This window comes from Varroa destructor, unplaced genomic scaffold, assembly GCF_002443255.2.
Source record: "Varroa destructor unplaced genomic scaffold, Vdes_3.0 BEIS01000003.1, whole genome shotgun sequence".
Classification (NCBI taxonomy): domain Eukaryota; kingdom Metazoa; phylum Arthropoda; class Arachnida; order Mesostigmata; family Varroidae; genus Varroa; species Varroa destructor.
The window spans coordinates 51,980,030-51,996,080 of NW_019211456.1; the positions used below are offsets into that span (position 1 = coordinate 51,980,030).

Sequence of the window (16,051 nt, forward strand, 5' to 3'; positions counted from 1 at the left end):
TGCCGAACCGAGAGAAAGAAAGATTGACGTATACGCGCGAAGAACGAAACAGAAAAGTGGTAAAAAAACAAGAAGTCTGGAAAATCGAGGGAAAAAAACTGTGTCTTTTTTTAAGTGTTTGGGACATACATTATATAACCTAGACGAGAGCTTCCTTGTTTTATACGGTGTATGTATTGACGACAGGTCGAAACCTGTCGCAAAAACCATCCGAAACACTTTGCACGAGCGTAATAAGCAACGAAAAATTATTCACGTTAACAAACGTTTCGCTGACAGGTTGCTGTAGGTTAGAACCTAACTGGAGATATCGTTGCACGTCGTAGAAATGCATCAGATTATCTCAGGATCTATTAAACATGAGGTTTCATACTTTCAAGCCTTCTATAACGTCCCTCCTCTTAAAATTAGGAACAAACGTATACCTAGCCAAAGTAGTCTAACGTATGACTTTGACTTTTGAACTTTAGCATAACAACGTTAAATCTGCAGACATTTGGATGATGCTCGGTCCTATTAGGGGCGGAAAATGTATGAATTACATTTGATATAATTGGCTTTTTCAATACCTACATTTAGTGGATCTCTTCAATGGTCAGTTGATGCAAAAACCCTAGCAAACCAAAGACTTTTATTTCGATGTCCTGACATAAACCGTAGGCACATGAAGGCAATTAACATAGCTCCGTTAATTCGATTTATCTATTTGACTGAGGATCTTCGTGCAATTTGCAAATCATTTGTGTTTTGCAGTTTCTTTTTAGCTAAAATTATTGGTTGGACATTTATTTCAAAGGTCCTATCGCTGTTTCCTCCAGGCCAAAATTTAGTCCAAAGTGTAATCGTTACACTGAGCAGATCCGACAACCGCGAGCCACCAGCGGTCTTATTTGCGAGTGCTAACTGAATAAGAAAACCCGTGTTTTTTGGCCTTTGCACGACGGTTAACTTGTAGGCACTAGATCGACATATAATAAAACATATAAATCAATTCACGAAACGATGGTCAAGTCCATGGGAACAGCTGATGACCTTACGGACGTTTCAGGACATGATATATTTGAACATGTTACATACAAACAACTCCGCCGCTTGAGCGCAATCGACACTTCAACGAAAATGCACAGTTAACTAGGCCAAGTTGTTCGAACACTGCAAAATTTACAAAGTATCTCAAGAGGTTTTTAACAACTAAAAGAATATTTTTGGGAATACAAGTCAGCGATCCTACAATGTACTGAAAAAAAATTATTTACACACACGGTACCTACTATAATAGCGTTTTGATCAAGCCGCAAATACGAATGTCGATGCGTCCGCTTGAGCTGCCTCGGCAACTTATGAAGCTGCCGAGTAAGTTGACATAGTATGAAAGTGAGCCGCTTGTAACAATATTGTAAGCTATCCTTACCAAGACGACATTTGTGACACTTCGTATCGAAAAACTAAGCTGCGCCGTTATTTAAGCTGCAACTTATACATTCCGCTCTCCTTAAGATAGCTTTAGAAAAAGGAAACGTCCGCGATGTGCTACCGATTCGACTCTCTAATGCTTGTTCCATATTTTTCTACTGTGTGCTGATACTCGCCCCCAATTTGAATATGGTTATTGGCGGAACGGCCCTGTTGTTTGCATCCTATATATTCGTTAAGACCGACGGCAGTAGACACGACATACGCTCGTTTTGGGCCTAGCAAATTCAATAGCACTCTATGCCATTTTAATTGTAGAACAAACGAAAGCTTTAGGACGAAATGGCCTACCTGACAGTGGAAGCCAATATTTACGTATGCTACACTGCAAACCTATTATCAAAAAAAAAACTACGAGTTCCGACACTGGTTTTTATAGCCTTGAGGTTTTTCTGAATTTATACTAGAGTCAACGGTTGAAGGTAGGAGAGATCATTTGAAATACTCTATGTATGAGGTACTGGGAAACAGCGAATCCAGCCTATTCAGAGTTTTGGCCCCACAACTAGCGAAGGGAACTTCCACAGTTACGGAAACTTATTGAATGTAGCTGTTTGATGTCCTGTAATTAAGCGTTAGATACTTTGGGTCTTTGCCTTTACGCTAGGACAATGATGAATTCGAACGTTTGTCTTGCGGTAGATTACGTGTTGTACGGAATATAGAAATTCACTTATTCTGATCACTATCGTTAATCCACGCATATCTGCCTGTTTCAGCTGATCCAAAAAGTTGATTATAAACATTCGAGTTATCTTTCGGAAAGCAAAGTTACAATTACGCCCTTTTCTATATCGCAAGATGCTTATTCAAGTAGGTGTTTAAAATATTCGGCGTGTTTATACTCGAGTATGAAATGGTACGTTTTTTGCTTAGCCTGCACCGTGGACATACTCACACGTTTTCTACAATGTAATCGAGGTCGCCACAGGATATAAGAATTTTATAGACTTTTCGAAGACTGATATAGTGCTATAAATGAAAGCGCAGAGGTTTCTCGCTTTTTTTTCTTTTTTTATTTTTGAATTGAGAAACACATTAGTAGTCTTGTTAAGTCTCCCTATCTATGGCACATAGATAAAAATCAACTCGACGAAGACGGCGATTATGGTACTGAATGCAGAATACGTGCTATTTGTTTCAGCTGACCTCAAATATTGTAATCTATCGAAAAACTATACGCTTACAACCCATAGTATTAGAACGAATGGCATTACGTATGTGAACTTCTTGATAAAAAAAGATAAGATAAGTTCGGGCACGTATGCGAAAAATGACTCTGGATTCGCGCACTGAATACTCAGACGCCGATATTAAACGGCACACATCAATGGTGTACAGATGGCTGTGATATTAAGCTTGGGTCCCATACCCACAAATTACCCATACGCACAGTAGTTTGGGCCTTGTATTTTTTTGTTGTGTAGTCGTATTTGATTTAGAGGAACAATGGGATTACATATAATTTTGTACCAATAGATGGAATGCGTACTTTAGCGCTGTGTATACCTTTTTTGCTATCCGGACTTAACAAACTTTTATTTCTGCTGCTCGATCTATTCATCTTGGACCAGCTTCAAGATTCAAATAATTCGTCATAATTGAGGTCTGCTCAACAAGATTATTTGTCAGTTGTCTGTTATATTTTTTTTTATTAGAAATTATAGGCAAATAGAGCATTACAGCGTGGTAAAAAAATAAAATTGTATGATTTAATCTAAGAAATATAACAGTGTACGCATTTGCTGCACGCTGGCATCTAGAGATAATATAAATTTGCGGAATCACCATTCACGGCGACCTATGAATTGTTGGGAACAAACCAGCACCTGTTTCTTGTTGGTTCACATATTGCACCCTGCATGATCTAATATATTATAGTTCTAGTTCAGTACAATCATTTCAGTTCAACCAAGTTCAGTACAACCGCACTTTTATTCGTTTTAGATATGAGCTGTCAATTCCCGGATTTTAGCCTACGTCACGACGTATCCTTACCTGTTGCAGACGTTACCTTTCGCGCTATCGCGGGAACGTTTTAAACCGTGTCTCGCACGTATTTTTAGCTGTTAACCTGAAAATAGAGTTTCATGTATTTAAATGCTCACTGGACATGCCACGATGGTAGCGACTTACCTCAACAGAACCCTATGTTTGTTTGAGTAAGAAACATCGCAAATAATATAAGAAATGTCGCGTAGCTCGAAACTAAATCATGGTTAACCCAGACGTGTCCCATCGGATTCTTTCGTCTTAAAAACACGCGCCTTTTATATTGTAAAGTTGACTCGTTTACTATGACCTGCAAAATAATCGAACGTTTGTCGTCACACAAACCGCAAACTGTGTAAATCTCTAGCAGAGACCGATATTAACCTCAAATTACAGGGTGTTCTGAGGTTTTTTGTTGCTAAGCGGAAGACATTCATTGTAATATAGAAAATTAGCCGAAATAAAATATTCTTGGCAATATTTTTCAAGACTCTTTTTAGTTATCATTTCAGTCAATCCATATTTATATCCTGTCGAAGTGTAAATAGGGTGAGCTATTAAGATTCAACAAAAATTCGATCGAACAACGTATAAGCCAGCCAAAAAAGAGGTTGTTGTACCTTTTCAAAGGCTACCAAAAAGTTTGTGTGGTGATGTCTTGCGCAACGTTTGACGACACAAAACACATAGTCTGCGTCGGAACAAATTATTATGAACGTACCACTTCTGTGATGCGCCATATTAATTGGTGGCAAAAAATTAGTCGGATACCCCATTGTGTCCGACACCATTTTACTTACCTTTGGTCGAACGCGTCAATTTTCTGCCAATCATTGCCTAGCTTCTACTATAGCAGATACATAGCATCTGTCTCTGGCACACCGTAATACTTTACCACCTAACTTCCACAGTACAAGCCCGTGCGAAAAAAAATTTACAGCAGTCCACAGTTTTATCTGAACTAAATTCGCTTATATTATTTTTTAAATTAAATTAACAACACCTGTTTATAGTCGTCTGCTAATAATATGAAGAGGGAATTGTCCGCTAAAGGAACCCTGCGTGATCTTCGATATTCAATGAAACTTACTGACTGTAAACAAGTACGATTCAATTCAGTTTTATTTAGCTCTCGAAAAGGTATGTCTCAAGAAAAATTTCTACGGGGTCGTCTATATAAATTAAGCATATTTCTAATAACCTGTTTCTAAGACTATATCTATCCACATACATCTAAATCTATCTACAAAGGAAAATATATCAACGAAATGCCTCGTATTTGCTAACAATGATAGTTCTGGCAGTCACTTTTATTTAATATAATGTCTGTTTACCTTGGTTACAACTCTGATTTGAAGTTTAGGCCAGTAGTCAATTTTGGACTATAATTTTTTTTCTAATCTGCAAAAGAACTTTTAGCAGTAGCCGAGCGTCAATTGCTAAACATGGATTTAAAGGACACTATCTAGTGAAAAAGTGTCATCTAAACGCACTCCATGCAAAAAAAAGTCCAGCTGGATCCAATTTTGTGCAGATAGCACCTCAAAAATCCCAAAAATACGAGAATTCAGAATGGTCAAAATATCCGAAAAGCACAAAAAGTCTTCAAATCTCTAACGGTTCGAGTTAATCTGGATGACCCATTTGCAGTAAATACTCTTCTCAGGAAAACAACATTATTCGTCTATTAAAAGTCCAGGGTTATTAGAAAATAGAAGATAGCAGGTGTAAATCTCTGCAGTATGGCCTTAGCGTACTACGAATAGGATGTAAGTTAACTCGCCTTTTTTTGTTGCACTTGGACAGAAATATTGATATGTTCTAAGAGATACCGACACAAGTATTGTCAATAGATCCTCCTAATGCATACGTTTAGTTATTTTTTAAGTACTTATTAACACAGTTTTCTTTTACGCGTATTCGATGTTACGTGAAGTTAGCGGAATGTGCAAACTTTGCACCACTATTCGTAAGTGGTCACACATACAGCAGTTTCTTTCTGTGAGAAACCAAGGTGTGAGTTTTAACACATTTTTTAAAACAAATTTAGATGAACGCGACCATACAAATAAAGAATATGACCCGGTAAGACTGGAAAATGTAGAAAGTTTACGCAGACGTGAGTTATGCAACATGTCTTTACACCATAAACGTACAAGATAATATTCACTATCCGTTTCAGCATGCCACCGAATCGTCTCAAGTATAAATCTAGTTTTCAAATAGATCAACACCCGATAACATCGCCTCAGAGCGAAGCTTCCCCTTTCAGGCCAGCCGAATTGCATTGCCTTATTGGATTTAGAGATGCACAGATGTCTTAGTGCGTCTAACGATCAATTCCAAGGCAACACTCATAGTGGTCGCTTCTTATCGACTCAGGGTCTTGCTAGCCACCGTTTAAATAGGCGCAAAAAGCAGAACACTTCTGAATAAAAAAGGAAGCCTTCCAACGAACCTACAGATCAACAAATCGGTACCATGGCGCCAAATTGCAAAAAGGCTAAGGAAATAATTGAGATCAATTATTGAAGTGTACCATTCTACGCAGGAAGGTTTTGCAAAATTCGAGGCAGGTTTAAGTTGGTAGTTGAACTGTTTTCGGGTTGGAAAAAATATTTTCTTAATTTAAGAATCCCGAAATGGCAGTTTTGTAGAATTAGCAGGGGCAGCATTTTGCTGTAGAAGAACGAGGAGCGCGGCAAGCAGTTAACGAAATATCACTATTGATACAGATGAGATATTTGCTAAGTGCCTTTGTCAACCGATGATGACTCAAGTTGCGGCCTTGAAAATAAAGATCAACCCCGTAAAGCTACCATTCAATTGTTTCGGTGAAAACGATTGTACGTACGGGGATTTTATATTGCGTTTTGCCCCACTAGATATGGGTTCCAGTGCTCGCTTTCTTCTGAACTGTTTTTTTAGGGAAGCATATCAAAACATATACTTGATTGGCACACGAAGATGGCAAGTGAGATTGCCGAATTATAGGCTGCGTATTTCACCATTGAACGCTAATTTATTCCTCTCTTATACGCCACCTCAGCGATCCGGCTCTGCAGTTAAGAGTACTACAAACTATGTGAAGAGAGTGATCAGTGTTACCGGGCCCTTAGGCCGAAATCATTTTAGTTGGGTTCTTTGCCGAGCCAGACGAATCATACCTCAAGCGAGGAAACTTGTTATCTTCTTACCCATTCTACGAATTCAATCTTAGAGCGTCGTCTGTCTAAGTTAGTCTAGTAAACCTAACGTTTAGGGTTTTTTTTCTGTCCACCATAAGCTCCGTGATGAGTTTAATTTCTTTACCCTAAATTTTGTAGACATTTGAGTTTTGTGAAGACCCGTACTCCGTCTATGAGATTAGCGACAAGGCCAGGGTTCATGTAGTCACTTCTTATACAGGAAAGTGTATGATGAGAGGTAGTTTCTAAACCTTCATAGCATTGTAAGCAGGCAAGTCTAATATGCCTTACCTAAATGAGTATACAGCGTTCTCCGTGTTTTTAGGGAACTGTTTTGGATGAAAAAACAGATTTCCCTTTCTTTCTTTTTACGTTCAGTTTTACGTGGCTGACGCTAGCTCCTGGTATGAGCCGAAACATAGTAGGCAGAGTCGTTCTGCTCTTTGTCTTCTATTGTTTCTCTTTCCGTTTAGTAATTGGTCTGTCTATACTGCTTAGTTTTGCCTTCCCAGAGAACTAACGTGCCAATATGAGTGCTGCATATGCACTAATCGTGCGATTCACTTGGGTTACTTTCAGTGCAAATGTCGTTTGCAAAGTAACCTTTTATCAGTAACGTTAGGGCATTGGTTGTAAGCGATTTTGTTCACACAAGGGCGCCGTGGAGAACTATAGCCTTACTGCAATATGGAAATTCCGTTTACCTTTCCACTGCCCATAGATGATAGGCGCGATCTTCGTCAGTATTACCGAGATTTTTTCTGTTTTAGCAACTCCGTAACAGATTTCTGCGGATTCCTCATGACCTGATCAAGGATGATCGCCAGGAGTGGAGACCTTAGCTCCACAGTCACAGGAACCGACAAATTAATCAGTCATGGGTTTGTGACTTTTCTGAAAAGCGGGTCATGACCGTGATTGTCAAGCCATTGATGCTACCCACGATCTGCATTCCCAGGAGTAAGCTGTCAAGTTAAAAAGCCCGTCATCGACGGTAATCCATGCGACGTCATAATCCAAATAAGAGGCCCGTGTATATATGCCTGAGTAATAAATAAATAACTGCTCCCGTACTGGACGCGGAGCTGTTACTAGTAACTGTTTGTTATTTAAGTAGATGAAGATTACCCTTACTAAATACCATAAAAGCTTACATTTAACCATGATATTTCAGACTGACTTTCACGGTAGTGTTTTTTTACGAATTTTTTTACATTTAAGGTGGCTTCAAACGAAAACTTGTTTGGCTGCACTTTGATTCTCCGACCGTGCTGTGCCCACCTGAGGACGTCGTTAGTAGCCGAGGAAACTGATTTCTGCTGTCAAAAACTACGCTGAAAGTAGATTAGTTTCTGTTCAGATGCCTTGCAGTTTTGTTTTAATAATGGCCTGGGTAACTGGTACAGTCGGACTGAGAGTGAATGAGAAAAGAACGACAATATCCTCTCTTTTCTAACTCTCTCTCAGTGAAATAAGATTTTAAGGCCCTTTGTGATCATTGTAGGATCTCCACCAAGGGCTTTCTTCTCTGTAAGGAGTTTTTTTCAAGATAAGGATGTTATTTCTGAGTCACGTCTGTGCTCTTAAATCGTCTCGAATTTACGCTAAAATATATACGAAACCAAATTGGCTTATCGTTAAGTTATACAAAAATCAAAGATAGACATTACTTCTTTTCTAACTTATTATCATCCTGGAAAAAAGGGTGTATGGCTATTTGAAACGACCTGCCACATAGACCGAATGGCCGTTTGATCACGCGAAACCTTAAAAAAGTTTTCCAAAATGACAGCATCAGTTCGTTTAAATGCTCGCCTTCTTTTAGAAGCTTTTATCATTATTAGTTAATTCCTTGCTGTGTATATGTATAATAAAGGTATAGTTAAGGAGTTCAAAGGGTAGTGCTAATACACATTGAAATGATAAAACAGCGAAACCAGCATTCTTTTTTACCACTCTTGCTTGATCTACACATAACCGGGACAAAGTTCGCATAAGCTTAGGATTATGTTTCTAGTTATATACGGATAATATATCCGTATTGATAAAAAGTGATATTTGACATAATTCAGATCTATTTTTTGCTTGTACCTTACAAAGTCTAATATTTTAGAGTAAGAAAAATGTACGTATATATGCAGGCGTCTCCACCAACATTTACATTTCATAACTATTTCCAAATCTAGGGTACTCAAAGTGATGACTGCGTTTTGATTTTTTGACACAGACTTTTTGACCATGTTGTCATTGGGTTATCGTGAGCTCGTTGAAAGACTACGACATCTCCACGACGACTACTCACATTAAAAACTTTATTTTTGTATTCCGTGTCTGACTCTCAGTTCCTCCATCTTATATATTTTATCACCTCGGGTTTGAACTCTGAGGTATTACTAGGGGAGTCATCAAGAGATAGGTCCACGGCATAACTGGGCTCACTTCAGCCCCGCCGGCACTCGGAAGGATTTATTTTGCAGAATGTCAGCCCCGATGTGAAATATTACATGTCATGATTTCTTCACTGAGAGCACGAGTTGAAGTTTTGCTATCTATTTTGTAGTAGCAATTTAAAAAAGAATTAGTTCTTGCTCAACGAAGTATGTGCTTTTTTTTAAGTGGAAGTTATAGTCACCTATAAGAGATATTGACGAATACGGCATTATTCAGAGGCCGAAAAATGGCTCCTTGCGCTTGGAAACTGAATATTAGGCACAGGGTAACTGAATTCTTTTTAGAGTCCGTTTAACTCAAGTGAACCAAACGTCACATCGTAGAACACAATTATTGTCTATAGAAGTCCCAATCGTCTATTGTAGATGCTCTATTAGAACTGCACTAAAAAAAATATAAAAGCGTATGAAGTCGTGTAATTTCGATATCGAAATAACACCTGCTTGCTCCTTTGTTGAGTCTTAATACTAAAACACAAAAATTAGATGTTTTATACTACTTACCATTGTTCCTTCAAATGCTCCAAACAGCAAATCTGATTATTGTGCCTTAAGAAAGCATGACCGAAGAGTTGTTAGAAAAGTTCTTTGGTTCAGAAATAACAATCATAGTAGTAACAGCATGGCCGTGAACCATGCAAAAATAAATTAGTTTTGTAAGGTTTAGCGTAAGCCATTTTCGTACGTTTTATTGGTCTTTGATTTGTGTCATGGCCGCCGATTTTTCTGGATTTATGCATACACAGCTCTTATAGGTCCTATAAGCTCCAGTTATAAACTTAATTTATTATTTTTTTATTGGCTCATAAATAAAGGGTTTAAGTTGCTTACATCAACAAGCCGTACGACGGGTTTTGCAATAATGCGTTTAAGACGTCCGAACGACGACCCGGGCCAGGTAAGCCCAAAAAACAAGAAACACTCTGCATACCTTACATTCAAAGGCACTTACCAACCGCAAAAAAAGTTACTCTATAGGACCGCATATTGTGAAGCACGAATAAGAAACCAAGGTTGAAGTTTGCAAATCAATTAATATAACCAAAAATAAAATGTAAAAGTTACGCCCGTTTTCAAGAGCAAAATATGAATCGTCCACTGGATCATTCAAATAAGTTCTAACTCTTAGTATTTCCTGTGCTATTTCGCACCTTTTGTACCTTTGTTTCGAGTTTTACGTTTGACATCCGCAGTAGGCATATCATCCGATGGCTAACCTCCAACATGAAACGAAGTCTGTCTAAGTTCGAACCTAGAAAATTAGCAGGAAAATACGTTACGCACTAAGCTATCACGGAGACCTACCGGTCGTTTTACAGTTCTCGTATTTTTCGGACTTTTTGCCTGCCATCAATCCAAAATTTAATTCTGTTTAAATTTCTGGAATATAGTATATTTAGCAACTTTACAAATATTAGTATCGCTTGATGCACACTTACAATTAAAGTTCAATTCGCAGATTAAAAACTAAAGGCCTGTTTTTATTTTAAAATGACTAGTGGATGGTTCAGGTCTTGAATTAATAACTGCAGTTAATTATATTGAATAAAAATGACCGTTAAGAACGACACTTTTAGTACGTACAAAAAAATTATTCAAATCTTTTCTGGTTTAGATACAGGGCCAGAATCAGCTTCGTAAGTCATTAGTCGTAAGAAGCTCATTCTGTATATATTGGATTGTTTTTCCCACTAGATGGCTCTTAAGTCACATACCTCACCTAATATAAATCGGCGTTAATGTAATTTTGAAACCAAAATTTGGCTGTAGCCGACCTGCGAAAATTGTTAGAACACCTTTATTCAGGAACGTCTTGATGATAGGCAAAATTTCAGCAAAAAAATCGGTTATTTTACGATTTTATTACGATAAGGACCCAGACCTATGAAAAAAATCTACATCGTTCATGGTCAAGATACATGATGGTCGAAAGAAACAACCGCTCAAAAACGCTCCTGTCGTTTTCATTCTGGAAATTTCAAGGTAGGCAGCTAGTTGTGAAAAGAATTGATGAAATAATTGCGAAAGTTGAGCAGAAGTAGCCACGATATCGTCAAAGAATTAAACATCCACAGCCAAACAGTTATTGGAAGCTATTGGAAGAAAGCTGGCTACAAAAAAAAAACTCAATATTTCACTGCCATAGGAAATGACGTAAAATAATTTACTTGAACGTATTTCTGTTTGCGAAACTCTATGGAAACGCGGCCATATCGAGCTATCTTCAAAGCGGTTGATCACGGGTAACGAATAGTGGAGTATGTACAACAATACCGAGCAGAACAAATTAAACAACAGTCGTTAGCAAAGTCTAGATAAACACCAAAGATAGTGAGTGATGCTATGTTTGGTGGCATCGGAAAGGAATCATGCATCATGAACTGCTGCTGCCTAGCGAAATGATTGACGAGAACCTATACTGTCAACAACTAATAAAATTAGAACAAACCATTGAAAAAGATTAACCCGAACTTGAGGAAAGGCTTGACCTGACCTTCCACCGCGACAATGCCTGACCATCTAAATCTTTCGCTAGTCTATAAAAATTTGCAGAACATGGATGGGGATTTTTTGGGGGAAATACTTTTCCCAGAAATCACAGTATTTATAAACTGATTGTTCAGTTTACTTACGATCAATTGTAGTACTACACATTCCTGTTTTTCTGTTCATAGATTAGATTCGAAAGTCGGTTTTGGAATGAAAGCCCCATTTCAACAACGATTCTTCTCTGTATTAGCTCGATTCTGAACCTATACTACTACGTATGCCTTAGTTTGAGAGGCAAACACTTTAACGCTACACCACTACAAGGACAATTCTGTATTGCCTAAAAATTCAGAACTCTTACCAGTTAGGTGAGGCAATTGAGATGGGCTTTTAATATTCTAGTTATAAATTATAATTGCAATAAATAGATTAATAAAACTCCCATAGCGCTGTCTCCCGATCCTAACGATGAATATACGACATAACAGTTTTCGGCAAAAGATAGAGAAACATCCTTATCAGAACGTCGATGACATTAAAGAAACGATTTCATAGCGATGACATCCCATTAACTTGCCACGACTAAAAAACATAATGCGAAGCAATTTGTATTAACTTGGACGCTAGCTATGCAAAGAACTTTTCGGTAAAAACGACGAAGCTTCTAACCGTTATTTCAACGATACGCGACCAACAGAATCATGTGTTTTTCCTCAGACTACGACGCGTCCAAAAATGTCTTCATCGCCCCGAGAGATGGTAATTAAATGAAGATCTCATCTTATCTAAGGTCTAAGCTTATGTTGGCAGTGATCCTCACAAGGAACACCAGATGAGCGCCGAATAGTGTCATAACTAGTAATCCTAAATTGATCAATTAGCCAAATAGGCCGCCATTATCTGGCATTGTGCGCTAAACCAACATTCAGCAGGTGAATTATACAGAACACACTGGGTAAGCAGAATCCACAAATGAGAAAACAGCGAGGATATAATTTCGCGAAATACTGTTCAACACTGATTAATTTAGACAGGGTAGCTGCGGGGCAACTGAATAAAATCGACTCGTGTAATTAGTTTATTCCTTGTTGACGATTTCTATTGCCATTTTTTGAATGCGTCTGAATTGATTAATCAACTACACACATCTGATAATTATTTACCATATATCTAAAATAAGCATTTACAAACGCATCCAGGCTATCGTTTACACAAACTTCTACGTTTGATAGAACACAGAATTACAAATTCAGCAATGCTAATCTGGACTAAGAGCCGAACTCGAACGCCTTCGACTTCAGACGTTCACACAAATGTTTCGGTAATTAATAATTTATAAATCTCATTCGAAGTGAGTCAGTCGTTACTTAGGATTTCCCGCAACTCACGGCACGACTTCCGTCAAGCAAAGTAACATTAATCCGCATAAAGTACAATAAATACATGTCATATATTTAATGGCTTTGATAATGCATGCAGATCGGAAAGTCTATACGCACCAAAAACTTGTTTCACGCACTCATTATCACATTATTTAGAGAGAATAAATCAAAGATGAGTGTTTCCGATTGGCAGATGTAGGCTAAACGCATTGTACAAAGAATTTATCTAGAAACACGCACACAAAATTCTGGCCGAAATAACAAGCTCATTGAAGTGAGCCATGTTCCTACACCGCAAAGTGCTGCATTCAATCAAATAGTTAAAAGTCATAGACATAGAAACACTCACCTATCTTCATACTAAGCGCATGAAGCATTCAAGTATTTTCACAAACACATGTCCTGGGTAGAAAATAGGAACGTGCTCTGTCCCATAAGTCAACGCAGCCCAGCGTCGCCGCTATCACTATATCCGTCGCCATTGATTCAAATTACTTTTAAAACATTTTGTTCTTTGCTATCAAGAACATAATTTGTAAATGCCTATGAATTACAGAATTAAAAAGTTGTGATCGGAACCATCAAGGCAGTTCCGTGTCCGAAAAGGCATATCGAAAACCATAACTTCAAATATCAAAATCGTGAGATTCTATAAATAGCAAGCACAAAGTTAGCATATGGTTGCAGTTCAAAAATAACTGAGCCTCGAATTTAGATGCACTTATCTTTTTCGAGGCTTCCAAAGTGCCAACTTTTAACATAACATTATAAACATACTTTTAGTGTCCTTTTCTTCGATGGCTTCCTAGACTTCTCTTTTTATCGTATTGACTTGTGCATCTCTTGCATGCAAACAAATTTTTCAATTGTTAATTATCCTCAACTACACGGATTTTCTCTCTCGATCTCGGGTTTCTTGCCTTTAGAGCTGCCTGATTCTTTGGTAAAGAATAGCTTTTCACATCTTATAGTACTCGTATATAATCAATATCTTTACTACCGTCACCCTCATCAACATTATCTGCCCTCTTCAACATCGTCCCGGTTCTCAATGTAGCTTCGCTTAGCTTTGCATTTTTGCTAGGCCATAGGCTATCTTGCGTTAAAGTGCAGCCGTTTAAGGGAGCTCCGTCCTTATCTTGAACACTCTTGCGAAACACACGTGCAAGCTTTTCTCGTTGTTGTTGTTGCTGTTGTGCGTGAATTTTCCATTGCTGTCACCATTGTCAGAAGCATCATCCCTACTATCCCCATAGTTAGCATCGTCGACGACATTCTCCTTGAAAATCGACGCGCGCTTTCTGCGGCTTGTTTCTCGAAAACATTATCCTTCTCATCGCTGACATCATCGGTGAACGACTCATTAGTATGATTAGCCTGATGCGAACTCGTTTCAGTAAATCGTTACCGACGCTGAGCTTTTCTGATTCATCATCGGAGAAACTATCTTGCGGTAATATTATCCTCATACGAACAATATCCGCGAAAGCAACTGATTTTGTGCCGCTGGCACTGCGGAGTTACCGGACACAAACACTTGCGCTGGATTTTTAAGTTCTGTACTGCCTTCAGGCCCCAAGGAACGAGCATTAAGTGCTGTATTAGGTATGGATCCCTGCATCGGGGTATTTGAAAGCCATTCTTTGGAAGGCCTTACGATGCCTGCGACGCCAATTGGTAGTATCGCATCAAAAGAAGGCTTCGTAGCGAGACTGATGTCACTAGTCTCGCTTTGAACATGGTTGATCAGCTTCTCGCCTGTTACCCTCTACTGTAAGAGGCAATTTTACGTAGAATCTTACTATTACCATGGATTGATATAAGAAAGTTACCATATTTTGCTAAGCTTGTTCTCATGGTGGAACCGAACAGACAAACTGCAAGTAATGGCATTGACCTCTTCTTCTCGCGCATCCCGGTTTTGCAACGTATAAGTTCGGACGATCGTTTTGCGAACGCATCCCAACCAACGATTCCTAAAACTGAGCCAATCGAGAAATGGGCAGAACTAATATTAACCTCTTTAGCACCTAGCTATGCATGAACTACTCCATGCAAATAAAACACAAGTATGAAATTTGTGGCCAAATATACTGATGTATAGGAAATTGACGTTATTTTTCTTATGCGGGTGAACTTTGCTATCGAACAACAACATCGTCAACAAGTCGTGTTATGCTGTCTCCGTTGAAATCATTTTCGGGTCGTTCAACGAAAGTACACAAGAGCTTCCGAACGCGTCTTACTCAATTTTTTTTTGGCATTTGGGGCAAAGGGGACAAAGTTAAGTCCTATTTTCCCCAATTTTTCTGTAAGGAAGAAACGACTATGGCTAGCATAAAGTTATAAACTTGAAACGAATAGACCTAATTGCATTCACAGTCCGAACTAAGGATAATGGTAAATGTTACAAATATTTCCAATCTTAGTGATTACAATACCTACTTTTATATATATGTTTACTCAAAAAAAATGGTGAAAAATTCCTATTAGCAAAAAATTAGCGCCAAAAAAGGACTACCATTAAATGGGAAGCCGCCATCTAAGTGCTACTGAAAGGTTAGTTTCTTGTACGAATAAATGTTAATGGAAGAATAGTTTTATGGAAGCGTTGTCTTTTTGACACCTGTCGTAAGAAGTTTGCCATCTGTTACAACTTTTATTTAACTTATAGCAATAACTATACGTTGTTTTTGTTTACGTTCGGAATCGAAACCCAGAGCGATTCTACCGTTCAGTGTTTCATCTTCTACTCCTTCTCTATGTTCTTCTAATTACCAATTTCTCATTTCAACGAAAGAACGTTTAAACATGTTTAAACGATTTTGCAGCGCCACACCAAACCGATTGCTCCCCTCTACCAAAACGTACGTGACACCAAATATCGTTTTTTTTCGATTCTTTTCGTCAACACGCCATTAGTCAATTAAGCGCTCGTAAGTTTATTAACCGCGCTCTTCATTCTGCGGTTTAGAGCGCAGAAAGTGTGGACTGAATGGAATGTAGACCACCATCACAAGAACAGAACTCATAAATGAAGCGGGATTGGCATGAATTGTACCAACAACGTGATCTT

General features: G+C 38.3%; 2 long non-coding RNA genes across 2 annotated transcripts; one reads left to right on the forward strand and one right to left on the reverse strand.

Moving 5' to 3' along the window:
- The first annotated feature begins 4,555 nt into the window (after nt 1-4,555).
- On the forward strand, nt 4,556-8,700 carry LOC147757115 (uncharacterized). Its single transcript, XR_015323661.1, has 3 exons — nt 4,556-4,605; nt 5,116-5,234; nt 7,424-8,700. It is a non-coding gene; the product is annotated as an uncharacterized LOC147757115 (long non-coding RNA).
- Nucleotides 8,701-12,633: 3,933 nt separating this feature from the next.
- LOC147757116 (uncharacterized) lies at nt 12,634-15,892 on the reverse strand. The gene is made up of 2 exons (XR_015323125.1): nt 15,754-15,892; nt 12,634-14,957 (listed from the first exon to the last, which is right to left on the reverse strand). It is a non-coding gene; the product is annotated as an uncharacterized LOC147757116 (long non-coding RNA).
- Nucleotides 15,893-16,051: the final 159 nt, after the last annotated feature.